We start from the raw sequence: 14,384 nt of genomic DNA on the forward strand, positions 1-14,384 counted from the left end.
ATAGATATAGATATAGATATAGATATAGATATAGATATAGATATAGATATAGATATAGATATAGATATAGATATAGTAAAGAACTGTTATTCCTATTTCCCACATCTTTGCCTAAAGGCCCTTGATTTCAAAACTATAACTCGGAGGAAAAGGGGTTATATCTGCCACTTCAAGGGAGGCTTCTGCCTTCCTTAGCAGACACCTGTCTTTCAAAACCAAGACATGTAATTATTAAATTGTAATTAGTGTCTTGTGAAACCATATGGTAGGTTCTGTTGTGGCAGGAGAAATGCATAAAGTTTTTGATAGAAAATAGCAGACAAGGAGGGATGCAATTCCTCATCCTTTCATTGCTGCAGAATGCATGCGTGTGCTTCAAAATAACATACGGTGCTGGGCTGGTTGCCTAACTGCAGTATCTACTGCCTCTCTTGCAAAATCCTCACAGGTGTCAGGCTCTAAGCCAAGGGTCTGAAACAACTTTTGAACAAACACTGCTGTTCTCATTCCTTGGTGAGTCCTCCATCTGATCCCATTGAACCTTCTCTTGGGTTAACCTGTAAGAGCAGCAAATGTCTTTTGAAAGTGATGTTTTGCATGACATTTTAAGTTTCTTGGGAAAAAACACGATCTCTGTTTAAAATTCTTTTCTTCACCTTAAAATGTTCTTTCTCTTTTCTGAAGACTTTTATAGCCCATTCACAAAGGCAGGGGAAGACACTCTTCAGAGACCTTAGAAGACACTAAAATTGTGCTAGATCTTACTTTTGCTCTTTGCAAGGCAGAAGACAAGAAATAGAAAAAAATATTATTTAAATTACCTTTGCCTGTTCTATGCCAGGAACTTAGCACAGCTCATAAGTAGCTTTGTAACAGAGAAATGATCCTTGTGGCACTCTTTGTCTTAAGGAAAATCTTCAAGATACTGTCTACTTCAAATCTCCAAGATACTACTACAATTGAAGCAGGCTTGGATCTCCTCTAATGCTTTCAGCCTTCCCTTGTGAAATTAACTTCAGTTTTTATTCTAGTGTATTTTATCTCAAGCCCTTTGGGTCCTCATACAATGAGACAGAAACCACACCTGAACTCAAGAGCTGAACATACAAAGAAACAGAGGGAAGGGCAGAGGGGCTGACAACAGTTGTTAATGCTTTGTGTCTTAGGAAGCAGACCTGTTGAGTGCTGCCAGCAGGGCTGTTCATTTCTGCTCACTGATACACCTTGCCCATCTGGGAGCTAAATCTATTTTTCACAAGGCTTCTAAAGTGTCTTTGTCAACCATCATGTATGATATTTCAGTCCTGTTTTTTAACAGGCATTTGGTACTGCACAGTCCTCTCCTCCAAAATATTGCAGGAGCTGATGGTCCAAGGAAATTTTTTGAATGGAAAGCAGTGCAATAGAATGATAAGAGGCATTTATGACTGACAGCATCTGAAGATGCCCAAATCTTCATTAACTTAATTATTTTAATGTCTAATTTTTCATTAGAAAGCTCTGGGAGATAAATCTCTGAAATTATCTTGTGCGTTCCCCACAGTATTCAGCACACTCATGTCTCATAGGTACCAAAAAGGAATTATGTTCCACTGATTAATGTGCATTGAAGTCTTTACGGGTTTGATTGGCCAGAAGGACTCCCTCCCATGTGAGGTAATGAATAGGGAGTAAGAATTATCAGCCAAGTCAAACGTCATGGAATTTACCTGTGGCCTGAGAAAAAAATGTAAAAATAAATGTATAATGCCTGATTTGCAAAGGAGCAATGAAATAAAGCTTCATACAACACACTGGGTGGGATTTGTTGCTCACCTCGTCATTATCTGTCGTAGACTTTAGATAGAGAATGCCCTGTTCACTAATTTCTCAAAGACATCTATATGCACACAGTGGGACCTACGTCCCAGTCAGTATCTTTGAGGGGAAGGTCTGCTGAAGAAAAATAAATACCACTTCTGTCAGGTTCCACCTAGAAAAAGAGTGTTAACAGGAACCACCCATAACATTCTCATGTTATGGAATTATCTTTCTTAATGAGAATTTGAATTAGTGTAAAAACTGTGAAACATTTTCAGTCTAAGGACATAAGCCCATTTAGAAAGTTATCTATTTCCTCTTGCAGTGCAGACTGACAGACAGATGTCAAGAGGAACAGCCTGAACCCCTGTCCTGATGGGTGCTCAATTTGTTAAGTAAGTCCGGATATACACGGTGTCATATTTTCACGTCTCAGTCTGGTATCCCTTTGGCACAGTCTGGCTGACCACACAGGTGCCTTTAGGCTAAGTTTCTTGCACATCAAGTGTTTCCATGATATTGAAGTCCACCTGCACCCATGCAAATACTTGGTACCTCCACACCACCAGTAGAGCAGGTGCTTAACTGATAAACACAGACTTCATGTGCACTGCAGTGCCCCAGCCACTGGAGTCATGTACAGCATGTCTTTGTTTGCACCGAACTGTTGTTCACATGATAATCCATTTGAAGTCAGGGGTAAAAGCTGCTGCTGTGGAATTTAGTGGGAGATCAACCTCTCAAGCACAGCAACACTCATACAGTAAGACTGTTCATATCAGTAAGTTTGTGTATCAACATAGCTGTGTCTGATTGACCCTCCTTTGGCTTCATCTTTGGGTGAATGAATGGATGAAAAATGCTTAAACCGAGCAAGCATACTAAATGTTTACTCAAACACCAAAGGTTCCAGAAAAATGTCTGTTATGATCCAGTTTTAAGGTTCTTAGAAATGCCTCTGCCCGAATTAAGGTGCAAACGAGACCATATGCCAGTGACAATAGTAAGAGTTTTATTGATAGTAAATATGAGAGAGAGAGAGAGAGAGAGGGAAAGAAAGAAAGAAGTAGAAAACAGGTGGGGGGGACAGAAAGAGTGACAGGGACAGAATAAGGAAAATATCACCATCTGTGGATCCCAAGATGTTCTGTTGATCCTCTCTGGCTGGTCTTCTTTGTGGTGAAGGTCCCCCCAGAAAGCATAGAATCTGATGGGTTTATATACCCTTGAGCCAGGTAGCAATGTCCTGGCATGTCCCCCTGGAGGTGAGAGGCAGTCTCTCACAGCAGACTCTGGGTCACACACCTCCCCCCCGCCCCAAACTCAGCCGGGGATGACTGAACACTGCATTTCCCTTTATCTAATCAACAGTTTGACTTTGAATTCAAAGCCCCAGTCTTCAGGGAGGCTTCTTTGGTTGTAGCGTCTTTATAATGAGCAAAACTTTGTATCAGTTTGAGGCATGAACTATTTTCAGTCTCTGACAACGTCCCAGTTTTAATTCCCCTGATGCAGCTTCTTTCTCTTTCCTTAGGTCCTATCGCTGGTCACCAGAGAGAGATCAACACTTCCCCTTCTGCAGTTCCCCCTTGAGGAAGGTGTAGACTGTGATAGTGTCACCCCTCAGCCTTCTCCTCTCCAAGGTGAGCAAACCAAGCTACCTCAGCCTCTCCTCCTAAGTCTTTTAATTCCTTAGCCAGTGGCCTAAGCACTGCATGACTCACATGGGTCTCACAAGTCCTTTAGCCCTGTTTATCCTCTCAGGCTATGTTTCCACTAATGCAACACCACTGACCTCAGTGGATGTATCCCTGACCTGCAATCTAGCAAGTAGAGAAGCAATCCCAAAATCCCTCGGCAATTGTTATAAAGACCAACAACTCTTGAAATTACCATAGAAAGGTAATTTATTTAACAAAGAATTTAATCAAGAACAGTACAAAAATAAAACTATAAAATAAAATTAGGAAAAGCCCGGGTGCCAGGATCAAGAACTCTTTGACCGAACCAGCCAGGAGCCTCAGAGCAAGAACTCAATCAAAGCTGTGGTGGCTTTAGCTAGCCTAAAACCCAAGTTAATTAATTATTCCTCTAAAGAGGTATGAGGAGCGAGAGCCACAGCTTTGGGTCTCTCCCAAGGCTAGCCCTAGAAGAGTCCAGACGACCCTCAGCTTGTGTAGAAGCCTTTTAAACCCTCTGGTCCCTCCCAGACACACCCACAGTCCACCCATAGTCCAGCCTTCCTGGCCTCAGGTAATTGGATAGAAAAATCATGACATCAGTTCTTTCATCCAGTGGCTCGCTTGCTGCCAGGGTCTGCTGAAAGAGTGAGGTAATCCATTCTTTTGGCGGGAAAAGCTCCTTATTGAAATGCATGGTTGCCATGGTTGCAGGTTACTCACTGTCAGAGGAAGACTCCGTTGCCTTTAATATGTTAACTTATGAGCTGCTGAGGGTCCTGGAAGGAGAGTCTTAAAAATGATTACCAACACACAACTCAATTTTTTTTAAACAGGAACATTTCATTTCGATATCATTATTAACAAATGTAACTTCTTAACTTGTAAAACACTAAATGACCCTTAAAAGGGTGTAAGCAACAAATGTGTAGTGGTAAACAGAAGGGGGTCAATTATGGATTAATAATAAGTTTTAACACAATAACAGTTTAAATAATTAACTCATGCAAAAGCCAAACCAACAACTTTATAAATGACAACAATGACCAGCTCTGTGGTGTTCTACCCTGAGAGCATACATTGGTATCATCCAATAAACTCTCTCACTGTAAGTATAAAGGCGCATTTCTCATTAATTAACAATACCCAGCAGCTTCTTACATTTCCTGAATTCCACCATGATCCTACTGCCCAGTCACTAAAAGGTGGAACCAGAAGTGCCACAGCGTGAAGGCTAATTACTCAGTGAAGCGTCACTCTATTAAAACAAGGTATTTTGATTTTGTTGACATCAATCTGTAACTGCTAACCCACTTCTGCTTGCTAGTGCATTTCAGAAGTAGCTAATCTTACAGTGGACAGAAATCTGTCATATGCCATGGATTATGGGCTTAGAAACTAGGAAACCAATGGTACATGCTGGTCTCAGTGGCTTGTATATAGCTGGTTTTAACATATCTACTAGGCAAGGTCCTCCCCACAGAAAACAACTCAAGAAATCAGCTGTGAGTGTGGGAGATTTGAAAGACCTGTGAGGGAAGAGGAGGCAACAGCTCCCATGTTCCCTGCTCCTGTGGTGCAGGCACTGCTAGCCCGTGTCTTGCCAGGGGTGTGGGCCAGGAGCTCACCTGCAGCGTTTGGCAAAGGCACTCCCTGAGAACATGCCTGCCCACGGTGGCCAGACCTCCCTGTGCTGGGAACATGAATTAAGCAATGCAATAGATTTTCTTGTTTAAGGTATGATGTTATTCATACAGACACTGCTGAGTGAGTGTATATCCCGTAGCAGTGAAGCAGTCTTCTTCAAATGTAATACTTCTAATCACATGAAAAGCCCCCCAAAAACCCGAAGACCCTCGGAACTCATTGATGTCATTGCACAGAGCTCTTGATCAATCACACAATGACATAACTGTATATGGGAAAGTACCCCTGCACTCTGTAATACTAGAAGTACAAGAATTATAAATGTGCTGAGTGGACATCATTGATGTTTTAATGGAAAAGGAATTTAAGGAGTCAGTTTGTTACCCTTCTAAGAAAGCAATTCTAGAAGAAAACATTGAAATACAATAAATCTGACCGTTTTGACAAAGTTTGTGGTCATTTCTGATTTTCTGCAGAAATGTACAGCTAGGAATATTTCACTCACTACTTTGGTTTGTCCATGGCTCATAAGTGTGTTTTCATGGACTTGCACAGAAGCACCAAGAACATGCCAAGAGCTCAAAAGACACGAAATAAAGTTATTTTCAATTACCAAGGCTTAGAATTGCATTTCCCCAGAGTGTCAGGGAAATATATGGGGAAATTTTCAGCACAGCAGAGATCAACTTCACCGATATGCCAGTCCTTTCTTGCATCTCCCTTTGGTCCTGCCTTTTAAAGATGAAATAGTTCACTCATTGCGAGCTATTTTAGCCCAGGTCTGACACTGATCGGTGTTCTTAACTAAAAATAGTCCTGAATTAGGGTTACCTCTGCTTTGCACAGTACTTTAGTACCCAGACTGTAGTCCCAGCCTTAGAGTTTACCTATTTAGCTGGAAAAGAGGGCAACAAGGAAACAGATACTTGGCAGGAAATATAAATGAATCCTGCTCTTGCATTCATGTCTTCTCCTTCCCTAAGGCAGCTGCCAGTCTTTATCAGTATACTGGTGACCAGCATAGTCACCTCCTCTGAGACATCAGAACCTTCTCTTCCCAAGTATACTATGAACAAATCTCATTGCTTTCTCAACCTTAATCTGACTCCACCTTCTAAAACCAAAATAAATTACCCAGATCCACTCTTTGTATCTTCCCAAAAATCTAACCCTAAAGCTCACTGTGTCCTTAACCTGAGAAATACAAACTGGTTGTATTTGCTAACATCAGCACTGAATGCTGCCAGGGGAAGCAGTGGCACAGCTTGTTAGCACCCTCTCCTTGCAGCAGTTATTTCACCTTCCCTTGAGGTCCAGAACAATCATCTCATTCAAGTAGCCCTCATGGATGAAGTTTTCCTCCAGAGCACCAAGTGCAAGAGTGTATGAACATCAGGAGGGTTGAAATCAGATGGCACCAGCCCTGGCCTCAGCAGGGCTCACCATTTGACCACAAGCAGGTGGGGAATTAGCAATACTCTCAAGCTCCTGGCACAGGCATGCAAATTGTGTGGTCCAGGTGACTGGGAAGGAGGGATGGAGTCCTCAGCACACCTGGCAGTGGCAGCCACACACAGGGGAGAAACTGAACCAAAACATACCCGACCCAACCACTGGCCACTGTTTTTCCTGGCTGCTGTTTTTCCTGGCTTTGCCTCCAAGGCTGTCACCCAGCCACACCACGGCCACGGTGCCATCAGGGGAGGACACTGCAATTTACAACACATCTACAAAGAAACCTGAGAAGATGTGTCACGTGCTCTGTGTTGGTCATAGCAAGCCACTGTTCAGGACCTATCTTTAGTGCTTTAGTCTCTGTCACTCTCTTCCCATCAGTTCCTTCAGGGATGTGCAAGCAGCAGAGAGTTCCCAGATGAACGAGCCAGACTAGCAGCAAGGTGCTGAGCTGATCCAGCCTTGGGATGAGAGCTTACAGGGTGCTGCAGGAGGAATTCAGTAAGGCTATCCCTCATTTAACCACACTGCAGTCTGCATGTCTTCTTGCAATTTCCACGGTGCCTGTTGAAATCCAAAAATACCCCAAAAACACCCAAAGCACTATGAAACAAAGGTGAAAAGCCCTTCATATCCAATTTTTCAGGCTGGATTTTTCTCTCACAAATGAAGTTCTGTATGGTTCTCTCAGGCAAGAATCAAGTCTTTAGTGCTTTAGATTCAGCACTGTGTGTAGAAAACATTTTATTAGAGAGACATTTCTGGACGTGCAGGTCTCAGTCTGGCAGAGACACATGCACACAAACACTGTGTTAGAACTGAAGGTAACTTGCATTAGCAGAGCTGCCTCTTACACATTTGATTGGGACCAGAACCACTAACATCTGTCCTGTCTTCTGGAATTACCGTTAACGTCCTCCAATTAACTGTCCTCCGGTTCTGTGTGGGTGTTTGGGGAAAACAGGAAAGGAAAAGCATGCATGTGCTTAAAATAGTTATTTTAAGGGACTAACAGAGAAAATAGCTCCACATGTCATTAACTAAGGACATAAATAGTGTGTGAGGATTAAAACATAGAGACACATGCACACGTAATACATCACATCATATCACATCATATCACTCCACTCTTTTCACCGTTTCTGAGATTTCAAAGCCGAGGCTAGGCTGTGTGGTTTTTTAGGAAGTGTAGGGGCACCATCTAGCGTTGTCATTTGGAAAAAGCACATTGTGTCCCAGCCTCTTAAACTTTCATCCCACCACAGTAGGACAGGACAGAGGTGATTGGAAATGCTGCCGAAATTGTAGCTACATCCTTCATCAGGATAAAATGCAAAGCGAACAACGTGGATGAAAACAAATGAAGTATATCAGATCCCATCTTTCCAGGAAACGAGGTACAACGCTGTAACAATTTTAGTGCTCACCTTTCAGCAAATCAGGCAGCTGCAAGGCGTGGGCAGCTTTGCTTTCTTAAGCTTTGCACTTACTGTCCCATCTGGTCACAATGAAGCATTTGTCTTAAGGATAAGAGTTTTCTCACTTCTCTTATCCAAAAGAAATGAAGTTTGTTTTCATAATTTCTGAAATTGAAGGGTTAGAGTGACATCTGAATGCATATTTCACAGCTAAATCTGACATGAGCGGTGTATTTCATATGTTCATTTTTTGGACAGAGCAACCACCATTAGAGCAAGAGAGAGGGTTTTTTCCCGGCTTCAGTGCCCGTTTCAGCAGATAAGTCTGGCAATATCACTGCTGTCCACTACAGTGACCTGAGAGGGTGCCAGTGGAGAGGCAGCTCTGCAGCCCCATTTCTTCATCAGCACCGAGTGCTGAGAGTCTAAGTGACTCTGTTGGGAAGGGCAGTGAGACAAAGCAGAAGGCCTCCTGCTCCTGCGGCAGTTTTGGGTGGAGATAGCTTATTCCAGCATCTTTCCATAGCCTGGGAACATGCTGTGTAGTTAGATTACTTAGGCATCTCTGTCCCAAGCAGTCCAAGCCCTCAGATTCCCTAGATATATACAATTAGTTCCTGTGTAATTCCACTAATACTTTAGCACAGAACTATAATCTTTGGGTTTTTTTCATGTAGAACTCAGTAGAATCAAATTTCAGAGGAAAACACTCATCAAATCTATGATTAAGTCCATTAAAATCTCACTTACTAAGGTTTACTTGGTCCATTATTCTCAAAATCTACAAAAACGTAGTTATATAATATTGGCTGGGGTAATTCCTAAATATGAGCATTTCTTTTCTGAAATTTAATTCAACACACTTCAAGCAGGCTGCAGTGAATTTCAGCCCTTATGAGGACACATTTTCGTCTAGAGTAAAAGCTGTTACCTTTTTTTCATTTTCAAATTCCTCATGTTTTAAAAAGAGGTGTGATTACAAGCACATGTGTTACTCAAGGGCAAACAGGGGAGGTTTTGCACATTCTCAGATGGACTGCAACCATCCCTATACTTCTGAAAAACTGAACAATAATGACTATGATCAATAGTGTATGAACACAGGTTTCTTGGCTTTTAACTTGATACCAAAATTCAATGAGATTAATCAAAAAGAGCCCAAGTTTGAAATTAGGAGGGAGTAAAAACACTACACTGCTAGACAGAGATGTGGTCAGTCCTACTCACATTAAATTTTGGTGGGAAACTAACTTCTTTCATCATGATTTCAGATTTGTTCTAAACACATGAGCAAATAAGTTTTACACCTAAAAGGAGTTCCTACCTCTAATGGACTGTAAAAGCACCAATACACTTATTAATTTAAATATTTAAATACTTGTTTACCCTCACTATAGCTAATACCTGTGTCAAATACAAGGTTCAACAGGTAAATGGAAATTCAGAGCTGTCAAGGAGTGATTAATAGTATGCAAGGTATGTTCTGGCAAAGTTTGTGTCTGTTTCTTTTTTTACCTAGCAGATACAGTATCTTTAGGCAGGGATTGAAAGTCAGCATTTTCAACGTAGTTGCTGCTGGAAAACAAGGTATCAATCACCCTCTACCTGTGAAAATACATTGTCTGAGTACCACGCTCTTTCTTACTACAGTTAAGGGAAGTGAATGTGTGCATTAAATATGGCACTTGTTTAACCAGCTTGGTGAGCCGTAGGAGGCAGGGCCAGCACACTGGATGCATGGATGGGAGACCTGTGACTCCTAGAACCCAGAGCAAACCTGGGCTGTTCTCCTGCTGGATTTCACAAGCAACACAAGCACAAATCCAGACTGTAGGCCAGTGTCCTGTCTGGTTGAACGATCTATGTTATGGATTACTTTGTCATTAAAAAGGCTGATCACACAGACAGATCTCAAAGAGCACACACAGGCCTGTCTCTAATTCATTTTGCTTTAAGACATCTTCCTAGCTTTATTGTCTCTCTCCTACTTATTCTGCTAATAAAAAAAGAGTACAGTTATAAAACTACGGATTTACTTTCTTTTTCTGCCCAGTATTCCCTGTAGTATGGAAAACCCCCCAAATTTTAAGATACTTTTAATGTTATTTTAATAAAATGGTTTGTAAAATACACTTGTATTGCTCCCACTTCTAGTGTTTCAAGAATTCTATTTATGGCCACTCACCTCCTCAGGCATTTAAGCAAGATGAAGAATCTGGAGACATGAGACAGCATGTAAAACACTTTGATCCTTGTTTTTCTGCAGTAGGCTGGGAAATCCCCATGAATAATAAGGAAGGAAATCTAGGGGTTTCCCTGAAGATCAACAGGCTGCCTGAGCATCTTCTGAAGTACTTTGCAGCAGGAACACTAACAATTGAGCAGGGAATACCACAAGCAAGAGTGGTTTAGTGGATATGCTTAAGCTACACTTTTGCAGGAAATTAATAGTAACTAACACATAGCTCTTCAAGTAAGATGGTTTCTCTTTTCTTGCTTTGCACCACATCCAAGAAACAAGCATGACACAGAGAATACTTAAGTGTCTTTCAGTTTTGCATGTGACAAGCAAGTGGCTGGAACACAGCTGGACTAAACAGTTAAATAAACTATTTCTTCACTGGAAAAGAATTAGCACAGGGAGAAAAGTTATTTGCAAATTATGCACTAATTTATCAAAACTTGTCTAAGAAAAGAGCACAGGAAGATTTTTAAAACTTCACAACAGTTTGATTTTCAGCATGCATTCAATTTAGAAATGTTCTGCATTTATTATCCCTTTTCAAAACAAAACACTTTTAGGTTTGAAAATATTTTGGGCTTTTTTTGTAATTTGAAAATGGGACTTAATTTAAGAAGAATAGAAAAAAAGAAGAACCGGGTTAAGTAATCAGGAAATAAGGAATTGGTATTAGTAGGAATATGCAAAATATTTGGTTTTAGAAAGAAACCAAATAAATCTGGGGTAGTTCTTGGCTTGCTTTGCAGAAAATAGTTCTGTTTCAGTCAGACTTTATTTAATTTCTATTCCTCGTTCAATCAGCAGTTCTTCCCATTCAGTCAGCATGACAAAAGAGAATTAATCATCCAGCCCTAGCCGGAATAACTTTTCTAATTATGATTGAAATTATTTTGTCACACCCAAATGCAGGGATCCATATCCTGAAGAGGTGATAACTGATTTTGCTGTGTGTCCCTGACTTCAAGTGCCATGAGCGTGCCAGGAGTTCTGAACGTACTTCAGGTGTCCACCGAAATGTCACACAGCCTCCACCACAAACATGTGCATCTGCATTTCAAACAAATGTTGTCTTTTGCCTTACTGAGCATTTAACTGAGGTTAAATGTTGCTGCATAAGGGGAGGGAATTGTGTTCCCTCATGTTGCTGCCAGGCATACAGCACCTGCTTAGATCAGTAAGCACACCTACATGTTACAGACAAGCTGGCATTGAAAACAAGAACAGTTGAGAAAGCAAAGTATGGTATAATACAAAAGACTGTTTGTTATATGGCTATTTGAGGATTTGTGTGAGTAAATACTGACAACAGCAAAACCAATGCCATGGGTGAAAAAGAGTTCAATGTGTTTTACCCAGCTTCAACAACACTAAACAGAGGTCAAAGACAGAGGACACAACATTTCAGTCGTGAACAGAGGAATATTACAATACCTTCTTTTTCTAGTGCCTCCACCACTTAGATGAAGCTGCCTCAAAACAGTTCTAGTGGAAAATAAAGGGTACCTGGCTGGCCCATAATAACATGCACATGTGCAACAGCACATGTTCCAGTGTGGTTTGAGTGCAGCTTCTGAATCAGGATCCCCCAGTAAAGTAGATAGGCCCCATTTCTAGACTTAGGTGGAGTGTGAAACGCATGGAAAAGAGCCCACTTCTCAATCAGGTTGGTTTTGGGCAGCTCAGAACTGCAAACTCTGGTTTCTAATAACTTTCAGGTTAAAATGTACAAGAAACTGGCAGCCTGGGTTCTAGACGACCAGACATATCATATAAGTGACCTCTAGCTCCCACTTTGGATGCCAAAATAATTCTTCTCAACCTTTCACCAACTTTCAACTGCAAAGTCTTCCTTCTTTGCCTGGGGGAGTTGGTCACTGAAAATGAGGAGACAGTAAGGCAGAATCAGTAGCAACTTGAGGCCAAAGATATTCAAGAATAAAGAAGGTTTAATGTTCATTGAACATTTAAGTCAGGCTTTCTGGTTAACACTGCAAAACTTAGTGTTTCAGCACACAACAAAAAGGATGAAGTTTCACAGTTTTTAGATTAACACAAGAGAAAGCAGTCAATGGTTGTTAATCTAACGCACTGCAGGTAGCTTTCCTGTATTTCATAATCTTATTTGTCATACTATGCTCCTAAAATGTCTTTAATGCATTATTTCTTTTATGTTATTTTCCCTTGAGTGTCTGTGTGTCTGAAGTTATCTTGAGGGAGGTGATCTGTATTTTACAAGTCTCTAGGTATTGTGGTCACTAACACCTAAATTAGTGACAAGATTTTAAACCTGCTAAAATATACTCAGTGATCTGTTGCACCAATTAACACAGCATTAATAGAAATATTATGTTATTGTGAGTCTTAGAATTTCATACATTATGGGGACATGTGCCAAATATTTTTGAACCGAGTGACTGATCTAACTAGAATAATTTTTATACACTTCAAGTCCTTCTCATAGATACCTTTCATACTTGTTTTTCACATGAACCATCTTCCACAAGAATTTACTGTCATTTACCAAGCAACCCACAATAAGGCACTTTCATAGTTACCGGAGTGTATAATAATTTCTCTGTGACCCGTTTGCTCTCTCACACAACCTTTCAGATCCTGCTTTACAGGGGATTTGCTCCATGATTTCAAGGCATATACATCCATATGTGCAGAAGAAAGCTTGCCTTGATGATGTTGTTGGGCTTCCTCAATGTGGAGGAATTCAGGGCTCAGAGCCTTGTTATCTTACACTATACACCGGGAATTTACAAAATAACCACAACAGACTCTGATTCATCTTTCTTTTGCTGAATTTCACATTCCTGTCACAGACACCTTAAAAGAACATTCTTAATCATAAAGCAAACTGATTTCCACTGAGACATCCAGGACACAATAGGAAACTTAACTCTTTGCATTGCTTCACATTGACTGTGTTGACTTGGTTTTGCTCCTCACACTTTGTGATTGCACTTTGCTGAAAAGTCTTGCTTCCTTTCTGTACTTTTACAGAGTGCACATGGTGCTGTCTCTGCTCATCTTTCTGGGCATTGTGTGTCTCATGCCATACTTTACTGAAAGCTCTGCTCTTGTTCTGTCCAACACACAAATGAGCAAGTTGGAGATGGCCTTTTACTGAGGAAGACTGGCGCTTTGGGAAAGCTGATGGAAAGCCTTTAGAAACAGTTCATTTGGAGGAAGGGAGGGATATGTTCTGCTGTGGAAACTGGTCAGACACCTAGGAAGAAGTGTGGGAAAAGACAAGGAAAGGATTTAATGAACTCTTGAATTTGGTATGTCTAATAAAAAGAAAGATTTGAAGGTCATGATCCAAATCCAAGTCAGAGATATTCATGGCCCTGGCAGTAGAAAGACTTTCTCTGTTTAACAAAAATGCAAGGGCCTGGGAGGGGGCCTTAAAAGAGATATTTAGAGGACCATGACCAAAGATGGATTAAAGATTACTCTATGAATGAAGCTGAACGGCTATAAGAAGGAGTTCAGCAAAGGCTGAAATAATTTTTCATTGAAGTTTTGCTTTGGTTATTGACAGGAGCATCAGACATTCTTCTTGTAGGAGGCAATCACATACACAAATACATAAGCCCTGTAGGAAATCTGCCTTCTTGGGGATTCCTTCAAAATTAGTTGGATTTTGGTGCTCCTACCTGCAGTTAATTTTTAAAAACATAAGAAATTTTGATTGCAGCAAAACTTGTCATCTGCAAGGCATGTTGAGAAAAGCACTTTTACTGGTAGGAGGAATCTCACTAGGAAGGAAATCCTCCAAAAGAATGTGCAGTGGTTTGGTTCAAAATATCTATTACCTCCTTTTTTTTTTTCTGTGAGATAAGAATTAGGAGAAAGCAAAGCAGGCACAAAATTTAAAAGAATATAAAGAAGTTTATTAACAGACCTAAAAGAAAGAAAAAAAATTAGACTAAACCTTCAGAACACTTCTCTTACCCCCACCTTTCTCCCTTCTCCCACTGACAACATAAAAAGACAGCCCTTGAGATTTTCAGTCAGTATACCATCTCTATAATAATCTTTCTTCAGTTCACTTAGGGAGAGGAGTCTCTCTTGCTCATGCTATGGAGACATCTCCACAAGAAACAGTTCTCTCATGGCTTCAATGTCACAGCC

General features: G+C 40.8%; 1 long non-coding RNA gene across 1 annotated transcript in view; it reads left to right on the forward strand.

Annotated features, from left to right (window-relative positions):
- Positions 1-2,123: 2,123 nt before the first annotated feature.
- The window catches only part of LOC108447004, a 19,440-nt gene continuing 7,179 nt past the window's right edge, over positions 2,124-14,384 (forward strand). Inside the window, exons 1-2 of the long non-coding RNA XR_001862361.1 lie at positions 2,124-2,195; positions 3,335-3,443. This is a non-coding gene — a long non-coding RNA (uncharacterized LOC108447004). The remainder of the gene's footprint in view (positions 2,196-3,334; positions 3,444-14,384) is intronic.

The sequence above is a fragment of the Corvus brachyrhynchos genome, unplaced genomic scaffold (genome assembly GCF_000691975.1).
Source record: "Corvus brachyrhynchos isolate BGI_N302 unplaced genomic scaffold, ASM69197v1 scaffold22, whole genome shotgun sequence".
NCBI classification, from domain to species: domain Eukaryota; kingdom Metazoa; phylum Chordata; class Aves; order Passeriformes; family Corvidae; genus Corvus; species Corvus brachyrhynchos.